General features: G+C 35.8%; 1 long non-coding RNA gene across 3 annotated transcripts in view; it reads right to left on the bottom strand.

Annotated features, from left to right (window-relative positions):
• Positions 1-13,234, bottom strand: part of LOC127068488 (uncharacterized) — a 50,749-nt gene that overhangs the window by 37,147 nt on the left and 368 nt on the right. Inside the window, exons 1-2 of one of the 3 annotated variants that reach the window (XR_007782946.1) lie at positions 11,472-11,749; positions 1,454-1,609 (exon numbers count right to left, since the gene is read on the bottom strand). This is a non-coding gene — a long non-coding RNA (uncharacterized LOC127068488). Of the gene's footprint in view, positions 1-1,453; positions 2,326-11,471; positions 11,750-13,234 lie in introns of those variants that run through there. The other 2 variants (XR_007782945.1, XR_007782944.1) reach the window with 2 other exon arrangements.

A 13,234-nucleotide genomic window follows, 5' to 3' on the forward strand; every position in this document is an offset into this window, starting at 1 on the left:
CGATTTACAACTTAGACATCTATAATTTTTACTCCTCGAATCAAATCTTTCCAACGATCTTTAAAATAGTTCTTTAAAATAGAAGGATTTTATTCGTTAGTCCGAAGAAAATGATTTCGTCAAGATTTGTAACTGTATCGCGGTGATATTTTTAATTTGGACGAAAAATTGTTCGCTTCGAAGATCAAATGTTTTTCGTTTTCGAACTTTCGTCAGAGCATAGTTATTTAGAAACGAACGTGCTACGTAATATCGAAATAACGAAAAAAATAACGTTAAATCAACGTATCGTTCGATAAAACGTGTAACCATCGATATCTACAAATTGAACGCGAACTTTTTTCCTCTTCGTACGATGGCACGGTAGTAGTACAGCATCGGTACAGTTTGTGTGTGCCAAGATCGAATGAGTCGACGAGATCGTAAGTCTGCTTTTTTTGTTGGTTAGCACGATTTTCATTAAATTTCGCGATCGACCCATCGCCGATTTATTACTCGGTGAACATCGACCGAGTTTTTTTTTTATCATTCCCGAGTTTATAAAAACATTGATTCAATTTATCGATATATACTGTATATCTTACGTTCTTGTCTCGCGCACGCACACACATTATATATATATATATATTTTTTTAATACTGTTTCCATCATTTTTATTAATATTTCCATCTCTACTTTAAATGTTATTTCTATTATTTGTTTATTAATTTACCTACTCGCATTTTTGTCTCGCAATCATTGCAATCTCGTACACGAGATTCTATCACGACTCTATATTTTTACAAACTTTCAACTCTTATCAATTCTAATTTTAACTTCAATTATCAAATTGACATCGGAATAATAATTTTTTAATAAACGACTGTATAGAATATCCCATAAAGATCGATTACCTTAACTAGCTTCGAAATTAAATAAAAAAGCTCTAGAAAAAATTTCATTAATCCCAATTTGCAAGTTATACCTCAAAACGTCACATGCACGAACTCTCACGGAACGCGCTTGGGGAGCTTAGAAAAGACTGTCAAGGTTTGCAAGGGTTACTAAACAAAAAAAAAAAGAGAGAGAGAAAAGAAAAAGATAAGAAAAAGAAGAGAAAAAAAAATACAAAAAAGAAAAAGAAAAGAAAAAAAGGGCTTGACAGAACGTAACGGAGAGGAGAGAAGGCCGGCTCGGTAATCCGATCCAAGAAATCTATGTCGATAGGGCAATAATTAGGCTGCTTACACGATAAAATGAGAAAGAGAGAAAGAAGACATGTCGGCTCTTTCTCTCTGAACCCTTCTCCTTTTCTTTTCTCTCGTCAGTGGCGGCAACGATGCCGGCAGAAGGGTAGAAAGAGAGAGAAAGAGAGAGACAGAGATGGACAGATCCTTAAATACACAATCTCATGCACATACGCATAAAAAAAATATATATATATAAATCTTTCTATACATAAAGTTATACTCACATACTCGAGCGCGTATTGGTCTCCATTGGTACACCCTTTTATCCCTTTTCGACGTACGCACCGCCTTGAATAGCTAAACTAGAGCTACCCGAGTGAAGGCTGGTTCCTTCGCGGTTTGCCACACAGATTCGCACGCACCCACACAGACACGTATATCTAAAGATGAAGAGAAGGAAAAGGAGGAGGAAGAAGAAGAAGAAGAAGAAGAAGAAGAAGAAGAAGAGAAAAAGGAGGAGGAAGAGAAACGATCTCTGCCATCACACATATATACGTAGAAAGAATCTTGTGACGTTCCTGTGAACTGCACTTTATATTAGTGTGTGTATAAGTTGAGAATAAAAGATAGAGAAAGAGAGAGAGAGAGAGAGAGAGAGAGAAGGAGAGTATGTATAAGGGGTGGGATGGGAGGGAACAGAGGGGTGGACTTTTGGGTATAATGGCGGCTTCGGCACAAGGACCCCCAAAAGAAAGCCATAGATATCGCATTGCACGGCAGGGACTGACGGGACAAAACAACTCAGGCCCATCGACAATAGGAGGGATGAGAGAGGAAGAGAGAGAGGGAGAGAGAGAGAGAGAGAGAAACTCGTAGAACGAATGACAGAGAGGGTGGATTGGAAGGCTAATGTCAAGAGAGAGTAAAGGATAGATTTAGTCCACGTTACGCTTTATTGAGAGAGAGATAGAGAGATACTTTGAGTCCTTCTCGCGTGCCGATCCATTAATTAACCATCGCCATTTCTTTATCGTTCTACTTTGCCGACAGTGTGTGAGAGAGATAGGGATATTGTGTTTGAAAGATTTGAATTGAATGCTGTGTATATATATCATACATATATGTATGTATGCGTGTGTGTATTTAATTATTTATTAAACAGTGATTTTGGACCTGTAAAGTGTACAGCAACGATTTAATATATTAATTGTACTAAGTAATTTTATATAAAGAATCTGGTATTAATGAAGTAAAGAATAAAATAAAATATATTTATATATATATATTTATTTTGTTCTTCTCGCTGTTAAAACGTGTGAATAAAACAATGATGGAGTTAATGGAGCAAACGAAAAATATTTTGAAAAATTATGGGAGATCGATGGGGATTCTGAAAAGTAAAAATATTCATTCGTTCTGTTAAACGTAAATGATAGAATGATACAACAGAGATAATGAATAACAAATTGGAATGATATCTAATATAATAGAATAAAAATAGAGTCTCGATCGTCGAGGACATCGACTTCAACTCGTTCGCTATTGTCGTTTGCGTCACTTTTATTATATTTAGAAAACCTTATCGTTCATGCAAGCAAAGCTATAGTTTGCGTTACCTTATTTTTCCATTTTTTTCCTTTTCTATTCTCTCCCTTCGATATTTTTTCTTTTTTTCCTATTCAACGATTGCATATCGTCCCGAGTAAAATAATTTCACTTTCACCAATACACACGATTATGGATATATATATAAATGTGTGTAGTGATGATAACGACAACGACGATGATAGTGATGACAGTCAGCAAAAGGACATTGACTGTTGAGAATAAATCAATAATTAAACTGTGCAATAATGTATACGCGGTAGATATGCGATATTTACGTTGGTGGAAATGTCCTCACGTTCCGACATCCCGGCACCGATGTCTATGAATCTAAATAGATAGATAGATAGATAGATAAATAGATAGATAGATAGATAGACGAGACCAATCATTATCAGACTCTTGTAAATTTTATAATAATCTTCATCGATTCCCTGCTAAGTTAATTTTCTTAGAATAATTACATATCCAGACTCTGTGAATCAATTCTTTCTTATCGAATTTAGTCAGAGAAGCGTCCTATTGCAAGAAGATAATTAAATGTTAATTAGTTGCATTTATTTATTAAATCCGTTTAACGTTTATACAGTTAATAATATAAAATGATAATTTAAATCGATTCGAGTACTTTTACGCGCGTGGAAAATTTATTTGAAAATATGCTGATTGTTACAAATAAATGCGTAAACTTATATATATATATATATATATATATATATATATATATATATTATATATAAATTTATTCTCATGTGTAAAATGAAACAGAATCTTAAGAACGTATCTGTAGATTAATCGATCATAATATTAGATAAAATAATTAGTAATTTATAACCATTGTTAAGGACGACTTTTGACACTCGGAAAAAATTAAATGAAAAATGTTTAAGAACTACAAAATTATATATACATATATATTTAATACACACACACACACACACACACAATAATAATAATAATATACATATACACACGACAAAGACATAAATACCAACACATACGCAGAAAGATGTAATAATTCGATCGATCGCAAGCAGCCGTCAGTTATGCGCGTAAACGCGAAGCGTCGGACATGGCGGCACGAAAGGCGATTTGTCATTCGCGAAATAACTCGAACGTTCGCTCCTTCTCTCGAGTAGGTATTACGTTTAATGCTCAACACGATCAATTTCACCTTCCAAGTGTAACGTAAGCACCTACGTTTGCAAGAAAGAGAAAGAGAAAGAGAAGGAGAAAGAGAAAGAGAAAGATAGATGAATAGATAGATACATAGATAGATATATAGATAGATACATAGATAGATAGATAGATAGATAGATAGATGGATGGATAGAGACAGAGAGAGAGAGAGAGAGAAAGAGAGAGGGAGAGAATGTGCGCGCGTGCTCATAGGCATCGTAACTTAATCGATAAGTCGCATTTAGACCTCTCACCCCACCTCACCGACCTTCCCTAAGCACGATTTCTATTTCTAACTATACACTCGACTAGGAATAGTTAATGACGTTCGAAACAGACGTACTTAGGTACGTACGTACATATATACGATTCGATTTGATCGTCGAAAAGCAGCCAACTCTTCCAGTTTGTCTCTCATTTTCAATTAAATTTCATGTTGATTTTAATCGAAGTAACGCTCGATTTCGATTATTTAATACTAAAATGTTAATTTGATATTACATATATTTAATATTTAATCGCATTCGCGAGTGTCAGTTCGTCTCATTTTCAATTGAATTTCGTGTAAATTGTATTTATCATTTATATCCATATTATAATTCGATTTTCGTATTTTGTAAGAGTTAGGACATTTTGTTAAGGTCTACATTTATCAGATATTTATTTGTTAATTATGGTAATAATTTCCCGTTCCTTTTTCTTTTTTTTTGTTTTAATTAATAATATAGGATTTCATTTAACGTTAATCGATAGGGAAATTAAGGGAATCTTTAGTCGTGACAAAAGTTAACAAGATCTAGATAGAAATTTTTTTTTTTTTTTAGGAGGATTTACGACAGGATTTGAAAATAATTAACACGACATGATCGTTCACCGATGATCGGTACTTTATTTAAAAATTTTAGAAACGTGAGAAAGGACTTTCAAGTCTTGTTCGTTTATCAATTAAATACAATTAATTATTGAACGATCAAATGAACATCCGAATGAATTCTCAACGCTTGAAAAAAATAAATCTCAATACGCAACAATTGATATCACTTGTATACCTATAAATACAGATCGTGGAAAGTAACAAAAAAAAAGGAAAAAAAAAAGAAAAGAAAAAAAAAAGATAAAATCTTAGATTTATTCGTGTTATAACGCGAATCGGATTTTCAAGATAAAAAAGACATAATTCACTTGGATTGATCGAAATCCATTGTAGAGGAGTCCCGTTTACCGAAACTATCAATTGATGCCGTGGCACAAACAACGCCGTACGGCGTAATACACACACGCAGCTGCACCCCCTCCCGTGAACATCGCAATCCAAACAGAGAACGGATATATCTTCTCGTTCCTCGTTCGTCCATCTGTCGTTGTGTAACGGAACACCGGCTAATAGTATTAGAAATATATATATATATATAAATGTGTGTGTATATATGTTCTCTGTTATATCTCTGTGTATTTCTATGTACACTGTGTGTGTCATGAACACTAAACTACCCCTGTGGAAGCACTCGATCGAAGAACCCCTATATGCCTTCGTTCCTTCTTCGTTTCTCTCCCAAGCACGTAGATTACGTCTGTAAATGCCCCTCGCGCGAGCGTACTCTGATCTGCTTTTCTCTTTTTTTTTTTGTTCCCTTTTCTTTTCTTTTCTTTCTTCTCCTTTCCGTTCCTTTTCTTTTTCCTTCTCTTTCTCCTTCTTCCACCCTAAAATCCACTAAACGAGGTGTACACTTTATTAATTTTTCTTCGTGAACGATAGAAATGATCTCTTTGCTCCTTCTTTTCCCTTCTGCTTTTCCTTAAGGTTTGCGAAAGTAATTTTAATTTAATTCCAAAGGATTATCTTCTTTAATAATCGCTTATCAAAGTTTCTATGCGATATACTTTATACGTGTGATGAATGTTTACAATTGTTATCATCGTGGAAATTATTATTAACAGATTGTTAAGATCGTTCAGTGATAGAACTTGTTACAAATCTTAAATCAAACTAAAACTGGAGAGATATTCCGTTGAAAGAGACAAAATCAATAAGTAATTTATAAGAAAAATTGGGACACGGTTAACGATTCGAATTATTTAGTTAGATGAAAACTCGGTAAGAGAACCTAGTAAGAATCTCAAGTGGATTGACCACTTCGGCAAATTGCGAGAAGATAAATAGCATTTCTCTTAGGAGAACGATGATTTCCTTTAATAAATAACATGCCGAAATACGTACGTGTTAGTGTATATTTATATCGAATGGTCTAATAACTATTACCATTTGCTCCATTATATCCCGATGTTTTTTATGTAGCGGAAAAATCTCATTCATACATTTCCATATATCGACGTTATTAATATACGAAACATGATATATATTTTTTCGATACAACCTAAATTTTATCCCCAACATAGAAACAGACTAATAAACGAATTGAAGAGTCACGATTAAACAAGGGATAATATCGATAATAAAACGAAACTCGATTCGTTAAGGATTTATGAAAAATAACAGAAATTAAGAAAAAAGGAAGAGCAATGAAATTCAAAAGAACAACAACAACAACAACAAAATTAAATCGCGGATTATCTAACAATTCGATTTGGTAGTCGACTCGTTTCAAGAGGGTTGCAAACTCTCTCTCTCTCTCTCTTTCTCTCTCTCTCTTTCTCTTTGGCGTATTTCCGCAAACGTCTCGCGAATCGTTCGAGTTGCCAGGCGCGAAGAGGCCAAGGGGAGAAAGGGAGTTTAACGTGCAACTGACATCCTTCTCTCTCTCTCTCTCTCTCTCTCTCTCTCTCTCTCTCTCTCTCATCCCCTTAAAAGAAAGATAGAGATAGAGAGGCAGCGAAACGACGGGTGGACAGAGAATTCGAAAGTCGTGACGAGCTCGGAAACACGAGCAGGCGCCGTGGAGACGGCGGAGATCCTGCCTTTTTGTTTGTCTGTTTGTTTGTTTGTTCCGGGCGTTTCGTTACCGCGTTGGTTAGCTACTTCACTCCCTTCTAGCATCCCCTTCTATCTTTCTCGTATACTTGTACACCCTCTTTAACTCTATCTCTTTTCATTTCTATCTTTCTCACTGTCCTTCTTTATACGTTTCTTCTATTTTTCGTTGACTTTATCATTCTCTCTTTCTTCTTTACTATCTTTTCTTTCCTTCGTCTTTCCTTATCGTTCTTCTCATTATCTCTCTCTTCTTCATCATCCTTCTTATTGTTTTTTCTCTCTCCCTCTCACTCTGTCTTTCTCATTTTTTATTGTCATTAGTTCCTTTTCTTCTTTCTTTTTTGTTCATTCTTTTCTCACTCTCTCATTCATAGATTATTAGTCTTCTTACTTTTTCTTATACTTTTTGTTAGTTTCGAATCTTTAAAGGTGGTGTCACATTTGTGCGAGGAAGTATCGTTTTCAATTCGTATGTTATTTTCATGTCAATATTTTTACAGTGTAAAAAATCTGCTTATGCGAAATAACAACGAGTAATAGCTATCACGCGACGTTCATTACTGTCTCGATTCTTCTTCATTTCTGACGAATCATCGAGCTAATCTCACGTGTTCTTGGAGAGTTAAGTATTTTATTGAAATATCGGCACGCGAGTCGAGTTGAAAAAAAAAAAAAAGAGAGAGAAGGAAAAAGAAAATACGAATAGTAGTATCGTACGGGTAATTCTAAAGGAACACAATAAACTCTCTTTTCTATAAAATAAAAAATTTTCATTAAATCTTATCCTACTCGATAACTCAAATTTAACAGAATTTAATTAAAACGATTCTTTCGAAAAGTGAAAATGAAAAAAGGGAAAAGAAGAAAAAAAAATGAAAAAAATAAAAAAGAAAGGAAATTCTGAAAGAATAATTAATCTCCTTCTTTTTTTGTATCTTTTATTTTTTTCACAAAATTGAAACCTCATCGAAAATGATTAAAAATTAATACATAATATACAATACAGTTGCAGTTCTCTCTTTAATCTTTTAAATTCAGCTGCTTTTTTCTTTTTTTTTTTTTTTTACAATAACATAACAATGACATAGATAATTGGCAGTAACGAAAATTATAATAAATCCAATTAATAATAAAAATAAAAAATGAATATGATGATGAGAATTTTCTTGAACAGCAAAAAAGAGAGAGAGAAAGAGAGAGAGAGAGACACTTTAGAAAAGAAATAAAGAAAGAGATAGAGATAGAGGGAGTGACTCGTGAGCTAACTCTCGTCACGCACATGCTGCAACGACCTTTTGCATCAAAAGCTTTTGTTTATGGGCCGAGAAGATTTATAGGCCGCACAGCGATGTGTACATATAGCATCTTGCTACGCTCTATCCGTACCGAGATCTCTCCTCGAAATGTCGTCAACGTCCGAGCGTACACCCTCTTCTCTCTCCTATCTTTCTACTCTCGACTACTTTTATACATCAAACATCAAGTTTCTTTCTCTACATTGTTTCTACGAAAACACTTTGTAAAACAAACTACGTCGATCGGTCAATTTTCCTCATCATTTTTTCGTTCCTTCTTCTTCACAAACTTTTAATACTCGTATGTAACCAATACGAATGTTTTCATTTTCACTCGACTTTTTGAAAAATGTGTGTGTGTATATATATATATATATATGTTCGTGTATTCGTATTCATTTCATAAAAACCTTTGAAACCATTTTCGAGATAAAATGGACGAATACCCGAGAAGGTAATGTTCGTGATTTATTCAAAGAATATCGAAATAATTATTATTCTTAGAAATTTCACTTTGGAAGAAAATTTCTAAAGTAACATTCGAACGAGTTTGATTCGACGTAATCGTTGGATATGTTCGAACGAGATATCTTTTTATTCTAAGATTCGATTGATCTTGGATATTTTTGATCGGAGTTAAAATGTATTCTTTCCTTTTCTTTTTCTTTTTCTTGTTCTATACTTTTATAACCGATACAAAGTTCCTCACGTATATACCTACATATGTACATGTGATTTGAAAATAGCAAGACTAGCACGTTATTATTCATGCCGCCTACGTTGTCCAAGGAGCTTTAACGGTCACACGATTGTTTTCAAGCTAGTCAGTAAGAAAACCATAGGGAGTTGTTGAACAGACATATGTACGTATACCTAAGTGAGAGAGACTCTGCGACGGAAACATTCTTGAGAGAGAGAGAGAGAGAGAGAGAGAGAGGAAATCTACGCTAATAAAGTAAGATTTACAGAGATTCTAAAGTGTCAAAGGGATGGACATATAAATAGTTAGATAGTCGAAAAGAGAGAGAGAGAGAAAGAGAGAAAGAATATAAAGTTCGAAAGATTCTCAAGCTCGTCATAACTCGATAGTTTATGAAGTTGTCGTGAGGGAGACGTTGAAAGATCGAGAGATCGATTTTTGAACGGATAAACGTGCTTATAAGGCGCGATAAATTCATCGTTTCTACTCGTGGAACGCGGCTTATCTCGGACAAAAGCGAAAGAATTCGCTTGTGGAACGTAGAGAAGAAATAACTTGGCTATGGAATCGTTTGGTGTGTAACTCATAATACAAGTTACAGAGATTCGCCAGGCGTCGCTCTCCATCGGATATAACCGGTCGTTCGGTGTCTCCATATTTAGTAACTTACATTTTATACCAGAAAACATGGAATATTTCCTCGCTTCGTCTATGTGTGTGTGTGTGTGTGTGTTTTGTATGTGTATGTACGTATCTATACATGTGGTAGCTTAATAAAAAAGATTTCAGGGAAACACTTTTTTCTTGTGTAGAAGATGGAACTAACTTCGATTTGGTTTTGTTGAAAAATTCTTTGTTAAGAGTTGCCAGTTACCTTTCCGAGTTTAATGATACATTGAAGACAACTTGAAGTTAATATTGTGAGGCTGTATGGTATTGAACAACTTTACTTTATCAGTTAACGTTGAGTTCGATGATATTCTTTAAGAAAATCCAAAGATATTCAGAAAAATGTAACGTGTTTGTATCGTTTAGAAAGTCAATTAACTAACCTTGCTTTGCCTGTTAAATATTTCTATTTTAGAGGATATCGATAAACGATGGATTATCAGGACAGATATACAGAAAAGTTTGAGAACTGTCGATTCGTCATTTGAAATTATCTTAATATTAAAGTATTAAATACATTTGAAAAGAATGGAGAAACAATGAAGTAGATACAATTGTATTATTATCGTTGCGTTCTTCCAAAAGGAAGCTAAGCAGTTTATTTTATTTTTATGCCGAGAGGTATTCGATATACTTCAGAAACTGAATGCACACTTGGAATAATCGCCCGCATGACATAGTTAATACGAGAACAATGAGGAAAGAGGAAGTCTCTCTCGTTCTACATACGTAGATACGTCGTACGATATTCGTAGTCTTGACGAGCAGAAGTATGATTACGTGTAATAAACCAACAATATGATTTGGAATTAGTCGCGAGAGCCCTGATTCTAAATCTTATTATTCTCACGGGAACTATCGCTAAAAGAAAGAGAAACACTTTCGAATGAATTATTCCTAACGTTAGTTTCAAATCCTAATGTTAGTCCCTAAAAATTATAAACGCCTAAGAATATTCTTACATTCTGATATCACGTGCGATTCTTCGAAACCCACAAAATTGTAAGAATACCTGTGGGAAACGATGTCCATACTTTCAAATTCACCCCTTTTATTGATAGGCAATGAAACAAAACAAAAACAAAAAAAACAAAATTATTACAAATCGAATACTACGAAAAGTGAAAACTCGTATGAAATCCTTCAAGTAAAATTTCTTCGTTAGGAAAAGAGGAAAAAAAGTAGAACAAAACCAAACGAGACGAAACAAAACAAAATTGAAAAGAACGAAGGAGGCGAACGAACGAAGCAAAAAAAAAAAATAAAGACGAAAAACGATTGAAAAAAAAGAAAGAAAGAAATGAGAAAAAAAAGAAAAGGCAAAAAAGGGAAAAAGCGATGAAAAAGAGCGAAAAAAATGAATTCTCTTCGTAATTCTCCGTCGGATTTCGTGTCCGAAAACGTGCTACCTTGAACGTGGTCGCGAAACGAATGCCATAGGACTCTCCGTCTTCGTCTGGCTACCCCCACCACGTTGACTTGAGAAGAGTGAGCGCGAGCGCGAGCGCGCGCGCGCACCCGCTCGCGCTCGCGCTCGCGAGGCGCAATTCGATGCGATCCACGCTTGGAACGGGGCAGCTATCCCCGTTTATCGCGCTTCCTTGCTAGTGGTGGGGGAAACAGCGCGTCGGTCACGTGGGCGGCGCCATATTCGAGCCACGCCCAATCGCGTTGCCCCTTTACCAGCCCGGCGCGCTCGTCAAATGTTTTTCGTCGCGGATTATGACGCGATCTGCGCGATTATGACCACCTCTACCTCTCTCTTTTTCTCTCTCTCTCTCTCTCTGACTTCCCCTTCTCCAACATACCCAGAATGTACTTTCTCTCTCCCTTTTCCTCTCTCTCTCTCTCTCTCTCTCTCTCGCCCTTTTCACATTCTAGATTCTTCCTTTTACTTCTCTCTTTCTCTTTCTGTTGCTTACCTCAGCAAGCTTGAATTTGTTCTCCTCGTCTTCTTTCAGCAGCACAACCCGCTCGGCTAGGTCGTTCTCTACGACGACGTTGAACGTGTATGTAGAGGGCATCTAAACTACCCCCACCCCTGCAGCCCTCTCTTCCTCTCTCTTTCTCTATCTCTCTCTCTCTCACTCATTCTTCGTTGAACGTATTCCGTGCGCGACGAACGCACGGAATACCCGATCTCCTCTCTACGTATCCCTTCCTCTCTTTCTATCTTTCGTTTTTTCCTTTTTCTTTTCTCTTTTTTCTTCTTTTCTCCGGCTTCGCACAGAACTCTCGGCCTTTTCCGAAGGCTACTACTACCTTTGGCTCGTGTAAAGACCGGCTACTCTAACGTGGCATCGATCGCCACCGTCAGCCTCATCCTCCTTGTCTCTGAGTCGTCTCAGACCCACGATGTTCTTCTTCTTTTCTTCGATCTTCTGAGAGAGAAAGAGAGGGAGAGAGAGAGAGAGAGAGAGAGAGGAATAATAATGATCAGTAATAGTTGGGCAAAGAAAAAAAATAAAGAAAAGAATCATCATCAGAATCAAGAGAAATAGCAGGAAAAGAAAATTATTTGAAGTGGTTGATCAAGAAAATTGAGATCATCAGAAACTGTTGATCAAGAAGAAGAGAAATTGAGAGTTAGAGATCATTGGAATCGCTTGATCAAAGAAATAAGAAAGAAAAGGAGTTGATCAGAATTACTTGGTCAATGCAATGAGCGAGAGAGAGAGAGAGAGAGAGAAGATGATCAGAATCACTTTGTCCAAAGAAATGAGACAGAAGGAGATGATCAGTAGTAACTGGTTAAGAGAGAAAAAGAGATAGAGACTGATAAGGAGTTATAGAAAGAGAAATACACGTTTAAGAGATCCTAGTTTGCTAGTATGGCTCGCTGATTGGATGGACAGCTTTCTTTCTTACGATATTCTTAGCCTTCCCTTGACGCGTGAACGAGAATTTAATGGTGCGGATCGGTGAGAAAGTTTTTCCGATGGAATGATTTACGCGGTTTTGCTCTTAACGACCTCAGCAACTCTTTCTGTTTCTCTTTCCCTCCAACTACCTACCTATCTATCTATCTATCTATCTATCTATCTATCTATCTATCTATCTATCTATCTATCTATCTATCTATCCATTTATCTATCTATCTTTACGCGCCTCACGTGAGAATGAGAGTGCTCGGTAGAGAACGAGACTGGATTGGATATAGCAAACTCGTTCGGTCTTTACTTGGAATTTTTTTTTAGCTTCAGCTATATTGCATTATTTCTCAGGATTATTGTCCAGTTCAGTCGACATATTTTTTTTATCGCGTTACATATTACCGATAAATGTGTAAGTACATATTCAAGGAAAAGAAAAAAGTTCCATCGTGAGCATTGCGAAACTCGAACGATTCGGATTATTTCCGTCAGTAATCAAAGCATTATCAAATTTCCAGAAGAACTCTAGAACCCAAAGATGATCACACAGAAACGTTAACAATTGGCTAGGTAGCACCAAATACGTCACAAATATCAACCCTATTTCCCAAATAAACTTCTCGATCATGAGGATTAGCACAATACTTGAGGGATAGAAAGACAAATAGACAGGGACAAAAAGATAAGCAGACGACATGTAGAAAAAGAAAGAAAAAAGATTAAGAATAAAGAAAGAAGTTCGATCGGTGGATCTGTTCCCGACGGCCAAGTCCTTCACAATCTCGAAATTCTCTTTTTTTATTCCCCAGGTC

Source organism: Vespula vulgaris, chromosome 13, assembly GCF_905475345.1.
Source record: "Vespula vulgaris chromosome 13, iyVesVulg1.1, whole genome shotgun sequence".
Lineage (NCBI taxonomy): Eukaryota > Metazoa > Arthropoda > Insecta > Hymenoptera > Vespidae > Vespula > Vespula vulgaris.